The following is a 12,918-nucleotide window of genomic DNA, read 5'->3' as shown; positions in this document are numbered from 1 at the left end:
TGTTGATGTCTGTCAGTACATGAGAATTAGGGGCATGAGTAGCATCCACTTAGCTTTAGTAAAGACATAAAGGTAAAATAGAAAATGTCTTGAAAATCTCAGCATTTGCCGAGAGAGAGCAAAGACAACGTTTCGAGTCAGGATGACATTCCGTCAGGATGCAGAATGTCGACATGGAAATATAGAAGCTAGAAGAGTCGTCCGGCCCTCCGAGACTGTTCCGCCATTCATTTTGATCTTGGCTGATCATCAAATCGTGATTCCCCTTCCTCCCATACCCCTGGATCCCTTTAGCCCCAAGAGCGAAAAGTAATTTCTTCTTGAATTCAAACAAAGTTTGACTTCAATTAAATTGTGTGGTAGTGAATTCAACTCATTCAGCACCCTGTGGTTGAAGAAATGTCCCGAAACGTTGTTTCTGTTCTCTGTGCCCAGATGCTGTCAGACCTGCTGTGATTTTCCAGCGTTTTTGCTTTTGTTTCAGATTGCAGGGTCCACGGTCGGTTGCGTTTTTTTTCATCTGCAAATTGTAATGCTGCTTGCAGCGTTCCATTGGCGCCGTGGCTTAGTTGGTTAAAGCGCCTGTCGAGTAAACAGGAGATCCTGAGTTCGAATCTCAGCGGCACCTTCGTGTACGTGGCGTTTCGCCGTTTTGCAACAAACTCACTCTTGCTGTGAGACGCCGCAACTTCACCCTCACCCAGTTCGACACCAGGAAAAGAAGACCAGAGGCGTATTTTGGCTGTGCCGGCCATCAAGCACCGATGAAAATAGGTGAATTTTGCTGGTGGCGACTTCTGCAATTGTCAATCGCGTGTGAGGAATTAGTTAAAGTGAAGCGAAATTGAACCACATCTCAAACAGTGGAGTTCAGATTTGAAGATAAGCTCCGCCCGAACAGGGACTTGAACCCTGGACCCTCAGATTAAACGTCTGATGCTCTACCGACTGAGCTATCCGGGCTCCGGACTGCTAGTCTTTTCCCTCCGTTCAACAGGCCGCGCTCAAGAGGAGAGAAGCTTGGCAGAGAGTTCATTTTTTAATGTGGCTGGGGAAGTGTCATCTTATCCACGTTAAATTCAAGATGACTATTTCGCCTCACTTTCTCACTGTCCAAAAGTCAAGTCGTGCTTAGAATTTCATCGATTTGGCACCACAACGACCTCATCAAATCATCCCCACTTTACTTGCTGCCTCTCTCGTTCCTATATTGCGTCCAAAAGTAAGTCAACGGTGGTTCAGTTCGTTCATGCACTTGTCTAGTCGGCTGATATTCCTGAGTTAAAATCTCCGTGGTAATTGTTTATGCATTTCACGTTGTACAATTTGAAGTACATCACCATCTTTCTGAGGACCACCAGTTTCAGTGTCCTGCATTCTGCAGCATAAAGTGTCCCTTTGGCACATCGAGTCTGTTCGGGCCATCAAGTACGTGTCGGTTCTATCTAAACATTGACTCATTTTCTCTCTGCACAGATCTTCAAACTATTAACGACGACTTTTGTTCATATGTACATCGTTGACAAATGATTTGCCGCAGCATTAATCAAATTGATTTCCAAAACTGTGTTCTCTATTTCCAGCAAGCCATCCGTGAAAAGGCAATTGGATTGTCAATGAACACTTCATTCGGCAGCATGTTCCCATTGCCCAGGAATAGGCTGAAATGGTTCCGCAGATTAAACAGTTTTGACACTGCAGACCAGTCTCCGAAGTACCCAGTAAAAAGAAGAACGTTGCTGGCGAATCTGGCCTCCATGTTCTCCCAAGCAACGATAATCGTGTTTGTTGATGTCTGTCAGTACATGAGAAATAGGGGCATGAGTAGCATCCACTTAGCTTTAGGAAAGACATAAAAGTAAAATAGAAAATGTCTTGAAAATCTCAGCATTTGCCGAGAGAGAACAAAGACAACGTTTCGAGTCAGGATGACATTCCGTCAGGATGCAGAATGTCGACAGGGAAATATAGAAGCTCGAAGAGTCGTCCGGCCCTCCGAGACGGTTCCGCCATTCATTTTGATCATGGCTGATCATCAAATCGTGATTCCCCTTCCTCCCATACCCCTGGATCCCTTTAGCCCCAAGAGCGAAAAGTAATTTCTTCTTGAATTCAAACAAAGTTTGACTTCAATTAAATTGTGTGGTAGTGAATTCAACTCATTCAGCACCCTGTGGTTGAAGAAATGTCCTGAACCGTTGTTTCTGTTCTCTGTGCCCAGATGCTGTCAGACCTGCTGTGATTTTCCAGCGTTTTTGCTTTTGTTTCAGATTGCAGGGTCCACGGTCGGTTGCGTTTTTTTTCATCTGCAAATTGTAATGCTGCTTGCAGCGTTCCATTGGCGCCGTGGCTTAGTTGGTTAAAGCGCCTGTCTAGTAAACAGGAGATCCTGAGTTCGAATCTCAGCGGCACCTTCGTGTACGCGGCGTCTCGCCGTTTTGCAACAAACTCACTCTTGCTGTGAGACGCCGCAACTTCACCCTCACCCAGTTCGACACCAGGAAAAGAAGACCAGAGGCGCATTTCGGCTGTGCCGGCCATCAAGCACCGATGAAAGTAGGTGAATTTTGCTGGTGGCGACTTCTGCAATTGTCAATCGCGTGTCAGGAATTGGTTAAAGTTCAGCGAAATTGAACTACATCTCAAACAGTTGCGTTCAGGCTTGAAGATAAGCTACGCCCGAACAGGGACTTGAACCCTGGACCCTCAGGTTAAAAGTCTGATGCTCTACCGACTGAGCTACCCGGGCTCCTGACTGCTAATCTTTTCCCTCCGTTCAACAGGCCGCGCTCTAGAGGAGAGAAGCTTGGAAGAGAGTTCATTTTTTAATGTGGCTGGGAAAGTGTCATCTTATCCACGTTAAATTCAAGATGACTATTTCGCCTCACTTTCTCACTGTCCAAAAGTCAAGTCGTGCTTAGAATTTCATCGATTTGGCACCACAACGACCTCATCAAATCATCCCCACTTTACTTGCTGCCTCTCTCGTTCCTATATTGCGTCCAAAAGTAAGTCAACGGTGGTTCAGTTCGTTCATGCACTTGTCGAGTCGGATGATATTCCTGAGTTAAAATCTCCGTGGTAATTGTTTATGCATTTCACGTTGTACAGTTTGAAGTAAATCACCATCTCTCTGAGGACCACCAGTTTCAGTGTCCTGCATTCTGCAGCAGAAAGTGTCCCTTTGGCACATCGAGTCTGTTCGGGCCATCAAGCACGTGTCGGTTCCATCTAAACATTGACTCATTTTCTCTCTGCACAGATCTTCAAACTATTAACGACGACTTTTGTTCATATGTACATCGTTGACAAATGATTTGCCGCAGCTTTAATCAAATTGATTTCCAAAACTGTGTTCTCTATTTCCAGCAAGCCATCCGTGAAAAGGCAATTGGATTGTCAATGAACACTTCATTCGGCAGCATGTTCCCATTGCCCAGGAATAGGCTGAAGTGGTTTCGCAGATTTAACAGTTTTAACACTGCAGATCAGTCACCTAAGTACCCAGTAAAAAGAAGAAAGTTGCTGGCGAATCTGGCCTCCATGTACTCCCAAGCAACGATAATCGCGTTTGTTGATGTCTGTCAGTACATGAGAAATAGGGGCATGAGTCGCATCCACTTAGCTTTAGTAAAGACATAAAAGTAAAATAGAAAATGTCTTGAAAATCTCAGCATTTGCCGAGAGAGAACAAAGACAACGTTTCGAGCCAGGATGACATTCCGTCAGGATGCAGAATGTCGACATGGAAATATAGAAGCTAGAAGAGTCGTCCGGCCCTCCGAGACTGTTCCGCCATTCATTTTGATCATGGCTGATCATCAAATCGTGATTCCCCTTCCTCCCATACCCCTGGATCCCTTTAGCCCCAAGAGCGAAAAGTAATTTCTTATTGAAATCAAACAAAGTTTGACTTCAATTAAATTGTGTGGTAGTGAATTCAACTCATTCAGCACCCTGTGGTTGAAGAAATGTCCTGAAACGTTGTTTCTGTTCTATGTGCCCAGATGCTGTCAGACCTTCTGTGATTTTCCAGCGTTTTTGCTTTTGTTTCAGATTGCAGGGTCCACGGTCGGTTGCGTTTTTTTTCATCTGCAAATTGTAATGCTGCTTGCAGCGTTCCATTGGCGCCGTGGCTTAGTTGGTTAAAGCGCCTGTCTAGTAAACAGGAGATCCTGAGTTCGAATCTCAGCGGCACCTTCGTGTACGTGGCGTTTCGCCGTTTTGCAACAAACTCACTCTTGCTGTGAGAAGCCGCAACTTGACCCTCACCCAGTTCGACACCAGGAAAAGAAGACCAGAGGCTCATTTTGGTTGTGCCGGCCATCAAGATCCGATGAAAATAGGTGAATTTTGCTGGTGGCGACTTCTGCAATTGTCAATCGCTTGTGAGGAATTGGTTAAAGTTAAGCGAAATTGAACGACATCTCACAGTTGCGTTCGGGCTTGAAGATAAGCTACGCCTGAACAGGGACTTGAACCCTGGACCCTCAGATTAAAAGTCTGATGCGCTACCGACTGAGCAATCCGGGCTCCTAACTGCTAATCTTTCCCCTCCGTTCAACAGGCCGCGCTCGAGAGGAGAGAAGCTTGGAAGAGAGTTCATTTTTTAATGTGGCTGGGGAAGTGTCATCTTATCCACGTTAAATTCAAGATGAGTATTTCGCCTCACTTCCTCACTGTCCAAAAGTCAAGTCGTGCTTAGAATTTCATCGATTTGGCACCACAACGACCTCATCAAATCATCCCCACTTTACTTGCTGCCTCTCTCGTTCCGATATTGCGTCCAAAAGTAAGTCAACGGTGGTTCAGTTCGTTCATGCACTTGTCTAGTCGGCTGATATTCCTGAGTTAAAATCTCCGTGGTAATTGTTTATGCATTTCACGTTGTACAGTTTGAAGTAAATCACCATCTCTCTGAGGACCACCAGTTTCAGTGTCCTGCATTCTGCAGCAGAAAGTGTCCCTTTGGCACATCGAGTCTGTTCGGGCCATCAAGCACGTGTCGGTTCTATCGAAACATTGACTCTTGTTCTCTCTGCACAGATCTTCAATCTATTAACGACGACTTTTGTTCATATGTATATCGTCGACGAATGGTTTGCCGCAGCTTTAATCAAATTGATTTCCAAAACTGTGTTCTCTGTTTCCAGCAAGTCATCAGTGAAAAAGAAATTGGATTGTCAATGAACACTTCATTCGGCAGCATGTTCCCATTGCCCAGGAATAGGCTGAAATGGTTTCGCAGATTTAACAGTTTTAACACTGCAGATCAGTCACCTAAGTACCCAGTTCAAAGAAGAACGTTGCTGGCGAATCTGGCCTCCATGTTCTCCCAAGCAACGATAATCGTGTTTGTTGATGTCTGTCAGTACATGAGAAATAGGGGCATGAGTCGCATCCACTTAGCTTTAGTAAAGACATAAAAGTAAAATAGAAAATGTCTTGAAAATCTCAGCATTTGCCGAGAGAGAACAAAGACAACGTTTCGAGTCAGGATGACATTCCGTCAGGATGCAGAATGTCGACATGGAAATATAGAAGCTAGAAGAGTCGTCCGGCCCTCCGAGACTGTTCCGCCATTCATTTTGATCATGGCTGATTATCAAATCGTGATCCCCCTTCTTCCCATACCCCTGGATCCCTTTAGCCCCAAGAGCGAAAAGTAATTTCTTCTTGAAATCAAACAAAGTTTGACTTCAATTAAATTGTGTGGTAGTGAATTCAACTCATTCAGCACCCTGTGGTTGAAGAAATGTCCTGAAACGTTGTTTCTGTTCTCTGTGCCCAGATGCTGTCAGACCTGCTGTGATTTTCCAGCGTTTTTGCTTTTGTTTCAGATTGCAGGGGCCACGGTCGGTTGCGTTTTTTTTCATCTGCAAATTGTAATGCTGCTTGCAGTGTTCCATTGGCGCCGTGGCTTAGTTGGTTCAAGCGCCTGTCTAGTAAACAGGAGATCCTGAGTTCGAATCTCAGCGGCACCTTCGTGTACGTGGCGTTTCGCCGTTTTGCAACAAACTCACTCTTGCTGTGAGACGCCGCAACTTGACTCTCACCCAGTTCGACACCAGGAAAAGAAGACCAGAGGCGCATTTTGGCTGTGCCGGCCATCAAGCACCGATGAAAATCGGTGAATTTTGCTGGTGGCGACTTCTGCAATTGTCAATCGCGTGTGAGGAATTAGTTCAAGTAAAGCGAAATTGAACTACATCTCAAACAGTTGCGTTCAGGCTTGAAGATAAGCTCCGCCCGAACAGGGACTTGAACCCTAGACCCTCAGGTTAAAAGTCAGATGCTCTACCGACTGAGCTATCCGGGCTCCTGGCTGCTAACCTTTTCCCTCCGTTCAACTGGCCGCGCTCTAGAGGAGAGAAGCTTGGAAGAGAGTTCATTTTTTAATGTGGCTGAGGAAGTGTCATCTGATCCACGTTGAATTCAAGATGAGTATTTCGCCTCACTTTCTCACTGTCCAAAAGTCAAGTCGTGCTTAGAATTTCATCGATTTGCCATCACAACGTCCTTATCAAATCATCCCCACATTATGTGCTGCCTCTCTCGTTCCTATATTGCGTCCAAAAGTAAGTCAACGGTGGTCCTGGTCGTTCATGCACTTGTCTAGTAGGCTGATATTCCTGAGTTCAATTCTCCGTGGTACTTGTTTCTGCATTTCACGTTGTACAATTTGAAGTACATCACCATCTCTCTGAGGACCACCAGTTTCAGTGTCCTGCATTCTGCAGCAGAAAGTGTCCCTTTGGCACATCGAGTCTGTTCCGGCCATCAAGCACGTGTCGGTTCTATCTAAACATTGACTCTTGTTCTCTCTGCACAGATCTTCAAACTATTAACGACGACTTTTGTTCATATGTATATCGTCGACAAATGATTTGCCGCAGCTTTAATCAAATTGATTTCCAGAACTGTGTTCTCGATTTCCAGCAAGCCATCCGTGAAAAGGAAATTGGATTGTCAATGAACACTTCATTCGGCAGCATGTTCCCATTGCCCAGGAATAGGCTGAAATGGTTTCGCAGATTTAACAGTTTTAACACTGCAGATCAGTCACCTAAGTACCCAGTTAAAAGAAGAACGTTGCTGGAGAATCTGGCCTCCATGTACTCCCAAGCAACGATAATCGTGTTTGTTGATGTCTGTCAGTACATGAGAAATAGGGGCATGAGTAGCATCCACTTAGCTTTAGTAAAGACATAAAAGTAAAATAGAAAATGTCTTGAAAATCTCAGCATTTGCCGAGAGAGAACAAAAACAACGTTTCGAGTCAGGATGACATTCCGTCAGGATGCAGAATGTCGACATGGAAATATAGAAGCTAGAAGAGTCGTCCGGCCCTCCGAGACTGTTCCGCCATTCATTTTGATCATGGCTGATCATCAAATCGTGATTCCCCCTCCTCCCATACCCCTGGATCCCTTTAGCCCCAAGAGCGAAAAGTAATTTCTTCTTGAAATCAAACAAAGTTTGACTTCAATTAAATTGTGTGGTAGTGAATTCAACTCATTCAGCACCCTGTGGTTGAAGAAATGTCCTGAAACGTTGTTTCTGTTCTCTGTGCCCAGATGCTGTCAGACCTGCTGTGATTTTCCAGCGTTTTTGCTTTTGTTTCAGATTGCAGGGTCCACGGTCGGTTGCGTTTTTTTTCATCTGCAAATTGTAATGCTGGTTGCAGTGTTCCATTGGCGCCGTGGCTTCGTTGGTTAAAGCGCCTGTCTCGTAAATAGGAGATTCTGAGTTCTAATCTCAGCGGCACCTTCGTGTACGTGGCGTTTCGCCGTTTTGCAACAAACTCACTCTTGCTGTGAGACGCCACAACTTGACCCTCACCCAGTTCGACACCAGGAAAAGAAGACCAGAGGCGCATTTTGGCTCTGCCGGACATGAAGCACCGATGAAAATAGGTGAATTTTGCTGGTGGCGACTTCTGCAATTGTCAATCGCTTGTGAGGGATTGGTTAAAGTTAAGCGAATTTGAATAACATCTCAAACAGTTGCGTCAGGCTGGAAGAAAAGCTACGCCCGAACAGGGACCTGAACCCTGGACCCTCAGATTAAAAGTCTGATGCTCGACCGACTGAGCTATCCGGGCTCCTGATTGCCAATCGTTTCCCTCCGTTCACCTGGCCGCGCTCGAGAGGAGAGAAGATTGGAAGAGAGTTCATTTTTTAATGTGGCTGGGGAAGTGTCATGTTATCCACGTTAAATTCAAGATGAGTATTTCGCCTCATTTTCTAAATGTCCAAAAGTCAAGTCATGCTTAGGATTTCATCGATTTGGCACCACAACGACCTCATCAAATCATCCCCACTTTACGTGCTGCCTCTCTCGTTCCTATATTGCGTCCAAAAGTAAGTCAACGGTGGTCCAGTTCTTTCATGCACTTGTCACGTCGGCTGATATTCCTGAGTTAAAATCTCCGTGGTACTTGTTTATGCATTTCAGGTTGTACAATTTGAAGTACATCACCATCTCTCTGAGGACCACCAGTTTCAGTGTCCTGCATTCTGCAGCATAAAGTGTCCATTTGGCACATCGAGTCTGTTCCGGCCATCAAGCACGTGTCGGTTCTATCTAAACATTGACTCATTTTCTCTCTGCACAGATCTTCAAACTATTAACGACGACTTTTGTTCATATGTACATCGTTGACAAATGATTTGCCGCAGCTTTTATCAAATTGATTTCCAAAACTGTGTTCTCTATTTCCAGCAAGCCATCCGTGAAAAGGAAATTGGATTGTCAATGAACACTTCATTCGGCAGCATGTTCCCATTGCCCAGGAATAGGCTGAAATGGTTTCGTAGATTTAACAGTTTTAACACTGCAGATCAGTCACCTAAGTACCCAGTTCAAAGAAGAAAGTTGCTGGCGAATCTGGCCTCCATGTACTCCAAAGCAACAATAATCGTGTTTGTTGATGTCTGTCAGTACATGAGAAATAGGGGCATGAGTAGCATCCACTTAGCTTTAGTAAAGACATAAAAGTAAAATAGAAAATGTCTTGAAAATCTCAGCATTTGCCGAGAGAGAACAAAAACAACGTTTCGAGTCAGGATGACATTCCGTCAGGATGCAGAATGTCGACATGGAAATATAGAAGCTAGAAGAGTCGTCCGGCCCTCCGAGACTGTTCCGCCATTCATTTTGATCATGGCTGATCATCAAATCGTGATCTCCCATACCACTGGATCCCTTTAGCCCCAAGAGCGAAAACTAAATTCTTCTTGAAATCAAACAAAGTTTGACTTCAATTAAATTGTGTGGTAGTGAATTCAACTCATTCAGCACCCTGTGGTTGAAGAAATGTCCCGAAACGTTGCTTCTGTTCTCTGTGCCCAGATGCTGTCAGACCTGCTGTGATTTTCCAGCGTTTTTGCTTTTGTTTCAGATTGCAGGGGCCACGGTCGGTTGCATTGTTTTTCATCTACAAATTGTAATGCTGCTTGCAGCGGTACATTGGCGCCGTGGCTTAGTTCGTTAAAGCGCCTGTCTCGTAAACAAGAGATCCTGGGTTTGAATCTCAGCGGCACTTTCGTGCACGTGGCGTTTCGCCGTTTTGCAACAAACTCACTCTTGCTGTGAGACGCCGCAACTTGACCGTCTCCCAGTTCGACACCAGGAAAAGAAGACCAGAGGCGCATTTTGGCTGTGCCGGCCATCAAGCACCGATGAAAATAGGTGAATTTTGCTGGTGGCGACTTCTGCAATTGTCAATCTCGCGTGAGGAATTGTTGAAAGCAAAACCAATTTGAACAACATCTCAAACAGTTGCGTAAAGGCTGGAAGAAACAGGGAATTGAACCCTGGACTCTGGACTCTCAGATTAAAAGTCTGATGCTCTCCTGACTGAGCTATCCGGGGTCCTGTGTGCCAGTCTTTTCCCTCCGTTGAACTAGCCGCGCTCCAGAGCAGAGAAGATTGGAACAGAGTTCATTTTTTAATGTGGCTGCGGAAGTGTCATGTTATCCACGTTAAATTCAAGATGAGTAAATTCAAGATTGTTAATCAAGGATAGTTTAACGGTTGCGGAAAGGCACTTCGAGAGGGATATGCACACTGAGGTAATATGGGCTGAGGTGAGAAATAGGAAGGGAGCGGTCACGTTGTTAGGAGTTTACTATAGGCCCCCAATTAGTCATTGAGATGTGGAGGAAGAAATTGCGAAGCAGATTATGGATATGTGTGGGGGTCACAGGGTAGTTGTCATGGGGGACTTTAACTTTCCAAATATTGATTGGAACCTTTGTAGGTCAAATAGTTCGGATGGGGCAGTTTTTGTGCAGTGTGTGCAGGAGGGTTTCCTGACACAATATGTGGATAGGCCGACAAGAGGTGAGGCCACATTGGATTTGGTACTGGGAAATGAACCGGGCCAAGTGTTAGATTTGGTTGTGGGAGAGCACTTTGGAGATAGTGACCACAATTCGGTGTCTTTTGGTATTTCAATGGAGAGGGATAGGGCTGTACGGCAGGGCAAGGTTTACAATTGGAGGAGAGGTAATTATGATGCGATTAGGCAAGAATTAGGGGGCATAAGTTGGGAACAGAAACTGTCAGAGAAAGGAACTAATGAAAAGTGGAACTTTTTCAAGGAACAAATACTGGGTGTCCTCGATAGGTATGTCCCTGTCAGGCAGGGAGGAAATGGCCGAGTGAGGGAACCATGGTTCACGAAAGAGGTGGAATGTCTTGTGAAAAGGAAGAGGGAAGCTTATGTAGGGATGAGGAAACAAGGTTCAGATGGCTCGATTGAGGGTTACAAGTTAGCAAGGAATGAGCTGAAAAGGGGGCTTAGGAGAGCTAGGAGGGGACACGAGAAGTCCTTGGCGGGTCGGATCAAGGAAAACCCCAAGGCTTTTTACTCGTATGTGAGCAATAAAAGAATGACCAGGTTGAGGTTAGGGCCGGTCAAGGACAGTAGTGGGAACTTGTGTATGGAGTCAGTAGAGATAGGCGAGGTGATGAATGAATACTTTTCTTCAGTGTTCACCAAGGAGAGGGGCCATGTTTTTGAGGAAGAGAAGGTGTTACAGGCTAATAGGCTGGAGGAAATAGGTGTTCGGTGGGAGGATGTCCTGGCAGTTTTGAATAAACTGAAGGTCGATAAGTCCCCTGGGCCTGATGAAATGTATCCTAGGATACTTTGGGAGGCAAGGGATGAGATAGCAGAGCCTTTGGCTTTGATCTTTGGGTCCTCGCTGTCCACAGGGAGGGTACCAGAGGACTGGAGAATGACGAATGTTGTTCCTCTGTTTAAGAAAGGGAATAGAAATGACCCTGGTAATTATAGACCGGTTAGTCTTACTTCGGTGGTTGGTAAATTGATGGAAAAGGTCCTTAGAGATGGGATTTACGACCATTTAGAAAGATGCGGATTAATCCGGGATAGTCAGCACGGATTTGTGAAGGGCAAGTCGTGCCTCACAAATTTGATAGAATTTTTTGAGGAGGTAACTAGGTGTGTTGATGTCATATACATGGATTTTAGTAAGGCGTTTGATAAGGTCCCCCATGGTCGGCTTATGATGAAAGTGAGGAGGTGTGGGATAGAGGGAAAGTTGGCCGATTGGATAGGTAACTGGCTGTCTGATCGAAGACAGAGGGTGGTGGGCGATGGAAAATTTTCGGATTGGAGGCAGGTTGCTAGTGGAGTGCCGCAGGGATCAGTGCTTGGTCCTCTGCTCTTTGTGATTTTTATTAATGACTTAGAGGAGGGGGCTGAAGGGTGGATCAGTAAATTTGCTGATGACACCAAGATTGATGGAGTCGTGGATGAGGTGGAGGGCTGTTGTAGGCTGCAAAGAGACATAGATAGGATGCAAAGCTGGGCTGAAAATGGCAAATGGAGTTTAACCCTGATAAATGTGAGGTGATTCATTTTGGTAGAACTAATTAAATGTGGATTACAGGGTCAAAGGTAGGGTTCTGAAGACTGTGGAGGAACAGAGAGATCTTGGGGTTCATATCCACAGATCTCTAAAGGTTGCCACTCAAGTGGATAGAGCTGTGAAGAAGGCCTATAGTGTGTTAGCTTTTATTAACAGGGGGTTGGAGTTTAAGAGCCGTGGGGTTATGCTGCAACTGTACAGGACCTTGGTGAGACCACATTTGGAATATTGTGTGCAGTTCTGGTCACCTCACTATAAGAAGGATGTGGAAGCGCTGGAAAGAGTGCAGAGGAGATTTACCAGGATGCTGCCTGGTTTGGAGGGTAGGTCTTATGAGGAAAGGTTGAGGGAGCTAGGGCTGTTCTCTCTGGAGCGGAGGAGGCTGAGGGGAGACTTAATAGAGGTTTATAAAATGATGAAGGGGATAGATAGAGTGAAAGTTCAAAGACTATTTCCTCGGGTGGTTGGAGCCATTACAAGGGGGCATAACTATAGGGTTCGTGGTGGGAGATACAGGAAGTATGTCAGGGGTTGGTTCTTTCCGCAGGGAGTGGTTGGGGTGTGGAATGGACTGCCTGCAGTGATAGTGGAGTCAGATACTTTAGGAACATTTAAGCGGTTATTGGATAGGCACATGGAGCACACCAGGATGATAGGGAGTGGGATAGCTTGATCTTGGTTTCAGATGAAGGTCGGCACAACATCGTGGGCCGAAGGGCCTGTTCTGTGCTGTACTGTTCTACGTTCTATGCTCTATGAGTATTTCGCCTCACTTTCTAAATGTCCAAAAGTCCACTAGCCGCGCTCTAGAGGAGAGAAGCTTGGAAGAGAGTTCATTTTTAATGTGGCTGCGGAAGTGTCATGTTATCCACGTTAAATTACAGATGAGTATTTCGCCTCACTTTCTAAATGTCCAAAACTCAAGTCGCGCTTAGAATTTCATCGATTTGGCACCACAACGACCTCATCAAATCATCCCCACTTTACTTGCTTCCTCTCTCGTTCCTATATTGCG

The 12,918-nt window shown here is 45.4% G+C and overlaps 9 non-coding genes across 9 annotated transcripts; 4 read left to right on the top strand and 5 right to left on the bottom strand.

Annotated features, from left to right (window-relative positions):
* The first annotated feature begins 554 nt into the window (after window positions 1-554).
* Window positions 555-628, top strand: trnat-agu (transfer RNA threonine (anticodon AGU)). Its single transcript has one exon. It is a non-coding gene; the product is annotated as a tRNA-Thr (tRNA).
* Window positions 629-890: 262 nt separating this feature from the next.
* Window positions 891-963, bottom strand: trnak-uuu (transfer RNA lysine (anticodon UUU)). The gene has a single exon. It is a non-coding gene; the product is annotated as a tRNA-Lys (tRNA).
* A 1,377-nt stretch (window positions 964-2,340) lies between these two features.
* On the top strand, window positions 2,341-2,414 carry trnat-agu (transfer RNA threonine (anticodon AGU)). Its single transcript has one exon. It is a non-coding gene; the product is annotated as a tRNA-Thr (tRNA).
* A 262-nt stretch (window positions 2,415-2,676) lies between these two features.
* Window positions 2,677-2,749, bottom strand: trnak-uuu (transfer RNA lysine (anticodon UUU)). Its single transcript has one exon. It is a non-coding gene; the product is annotated as a tRNA-Lys (tRNA).
* Window positions 2,750-4,126: 1,377 nt separating this feature from the next.
* Window positions 4,127-4,200, top strand: trnat-agu (transfer RNA threonine (anticodon AGU)). The gene has a single exon. It is a non-coding gene; the product is annotated as a tRNA-Thr (tRNA).
* Window positions 4,201-4,460: 260 nt separating this feature from the next.
* On the bottom strand, window positions 4,461-4,533 carry trnak-uuu (transfer RNA lysine (anticodon UUU)). Its single transcript has one exon. It is a non-coding gene; the product is annotated as a tRNA-Lys (tRNA).
* A 1,377-nt stretch (window positions 4,534-5,910) lies between these two features.
* On the top strand, window positions 5,911-5,984 carry trnat-agu (transfer RNA threonine (anticodon AGU)). The gene has a single exon. It is a non-coding gene; the product is annotated as a tRNA-Thr (tRNA).
* A 262-nt stretch (window positions 5,985-6,246) lies between these two features.
* Window positions 6,247-6,319, bottom strand: trnak-uuu (transfer RNA lysine (anticodon UUU)). Its single transcript has one exon. It is a non-coding gene; the product is annotated as a tRNA-Lys (tRNA).
* Window positions 6,320-8,031: 1,712 nt separating this feature from the next.
* Window positions 8,032-8,104, bottom strand: trnak-uuu (transfer RNA lysine (anticodon UUU)). Its single transcript has one exon. It is a non-coding gene; the product is annotated as a tRNA-Lys (tRNA).
* Window positions 8,105-12,918: the final 4,814 nt, after the last annotated feature.

This window comes from Mustelus asterias, chromosome 16, assembly GCF_964213995.1.
Source record: "Mustelus asterias chromosome 16, sMusAst1.hap1.1, whole genome shotgun sequence".
NCBI classification, from domain to species: Eukaryota; Metazoa; Chordata; class Chondrichthyes; order Carcharhiniformes; family Triakidae; genus Mustelus; species Mustelus asterias.
The sequence above is the reverse complement of the archived record's forward strand: the minus strand, read 5'-3'. Positions and strand labels throughout refer to the sequence as shown.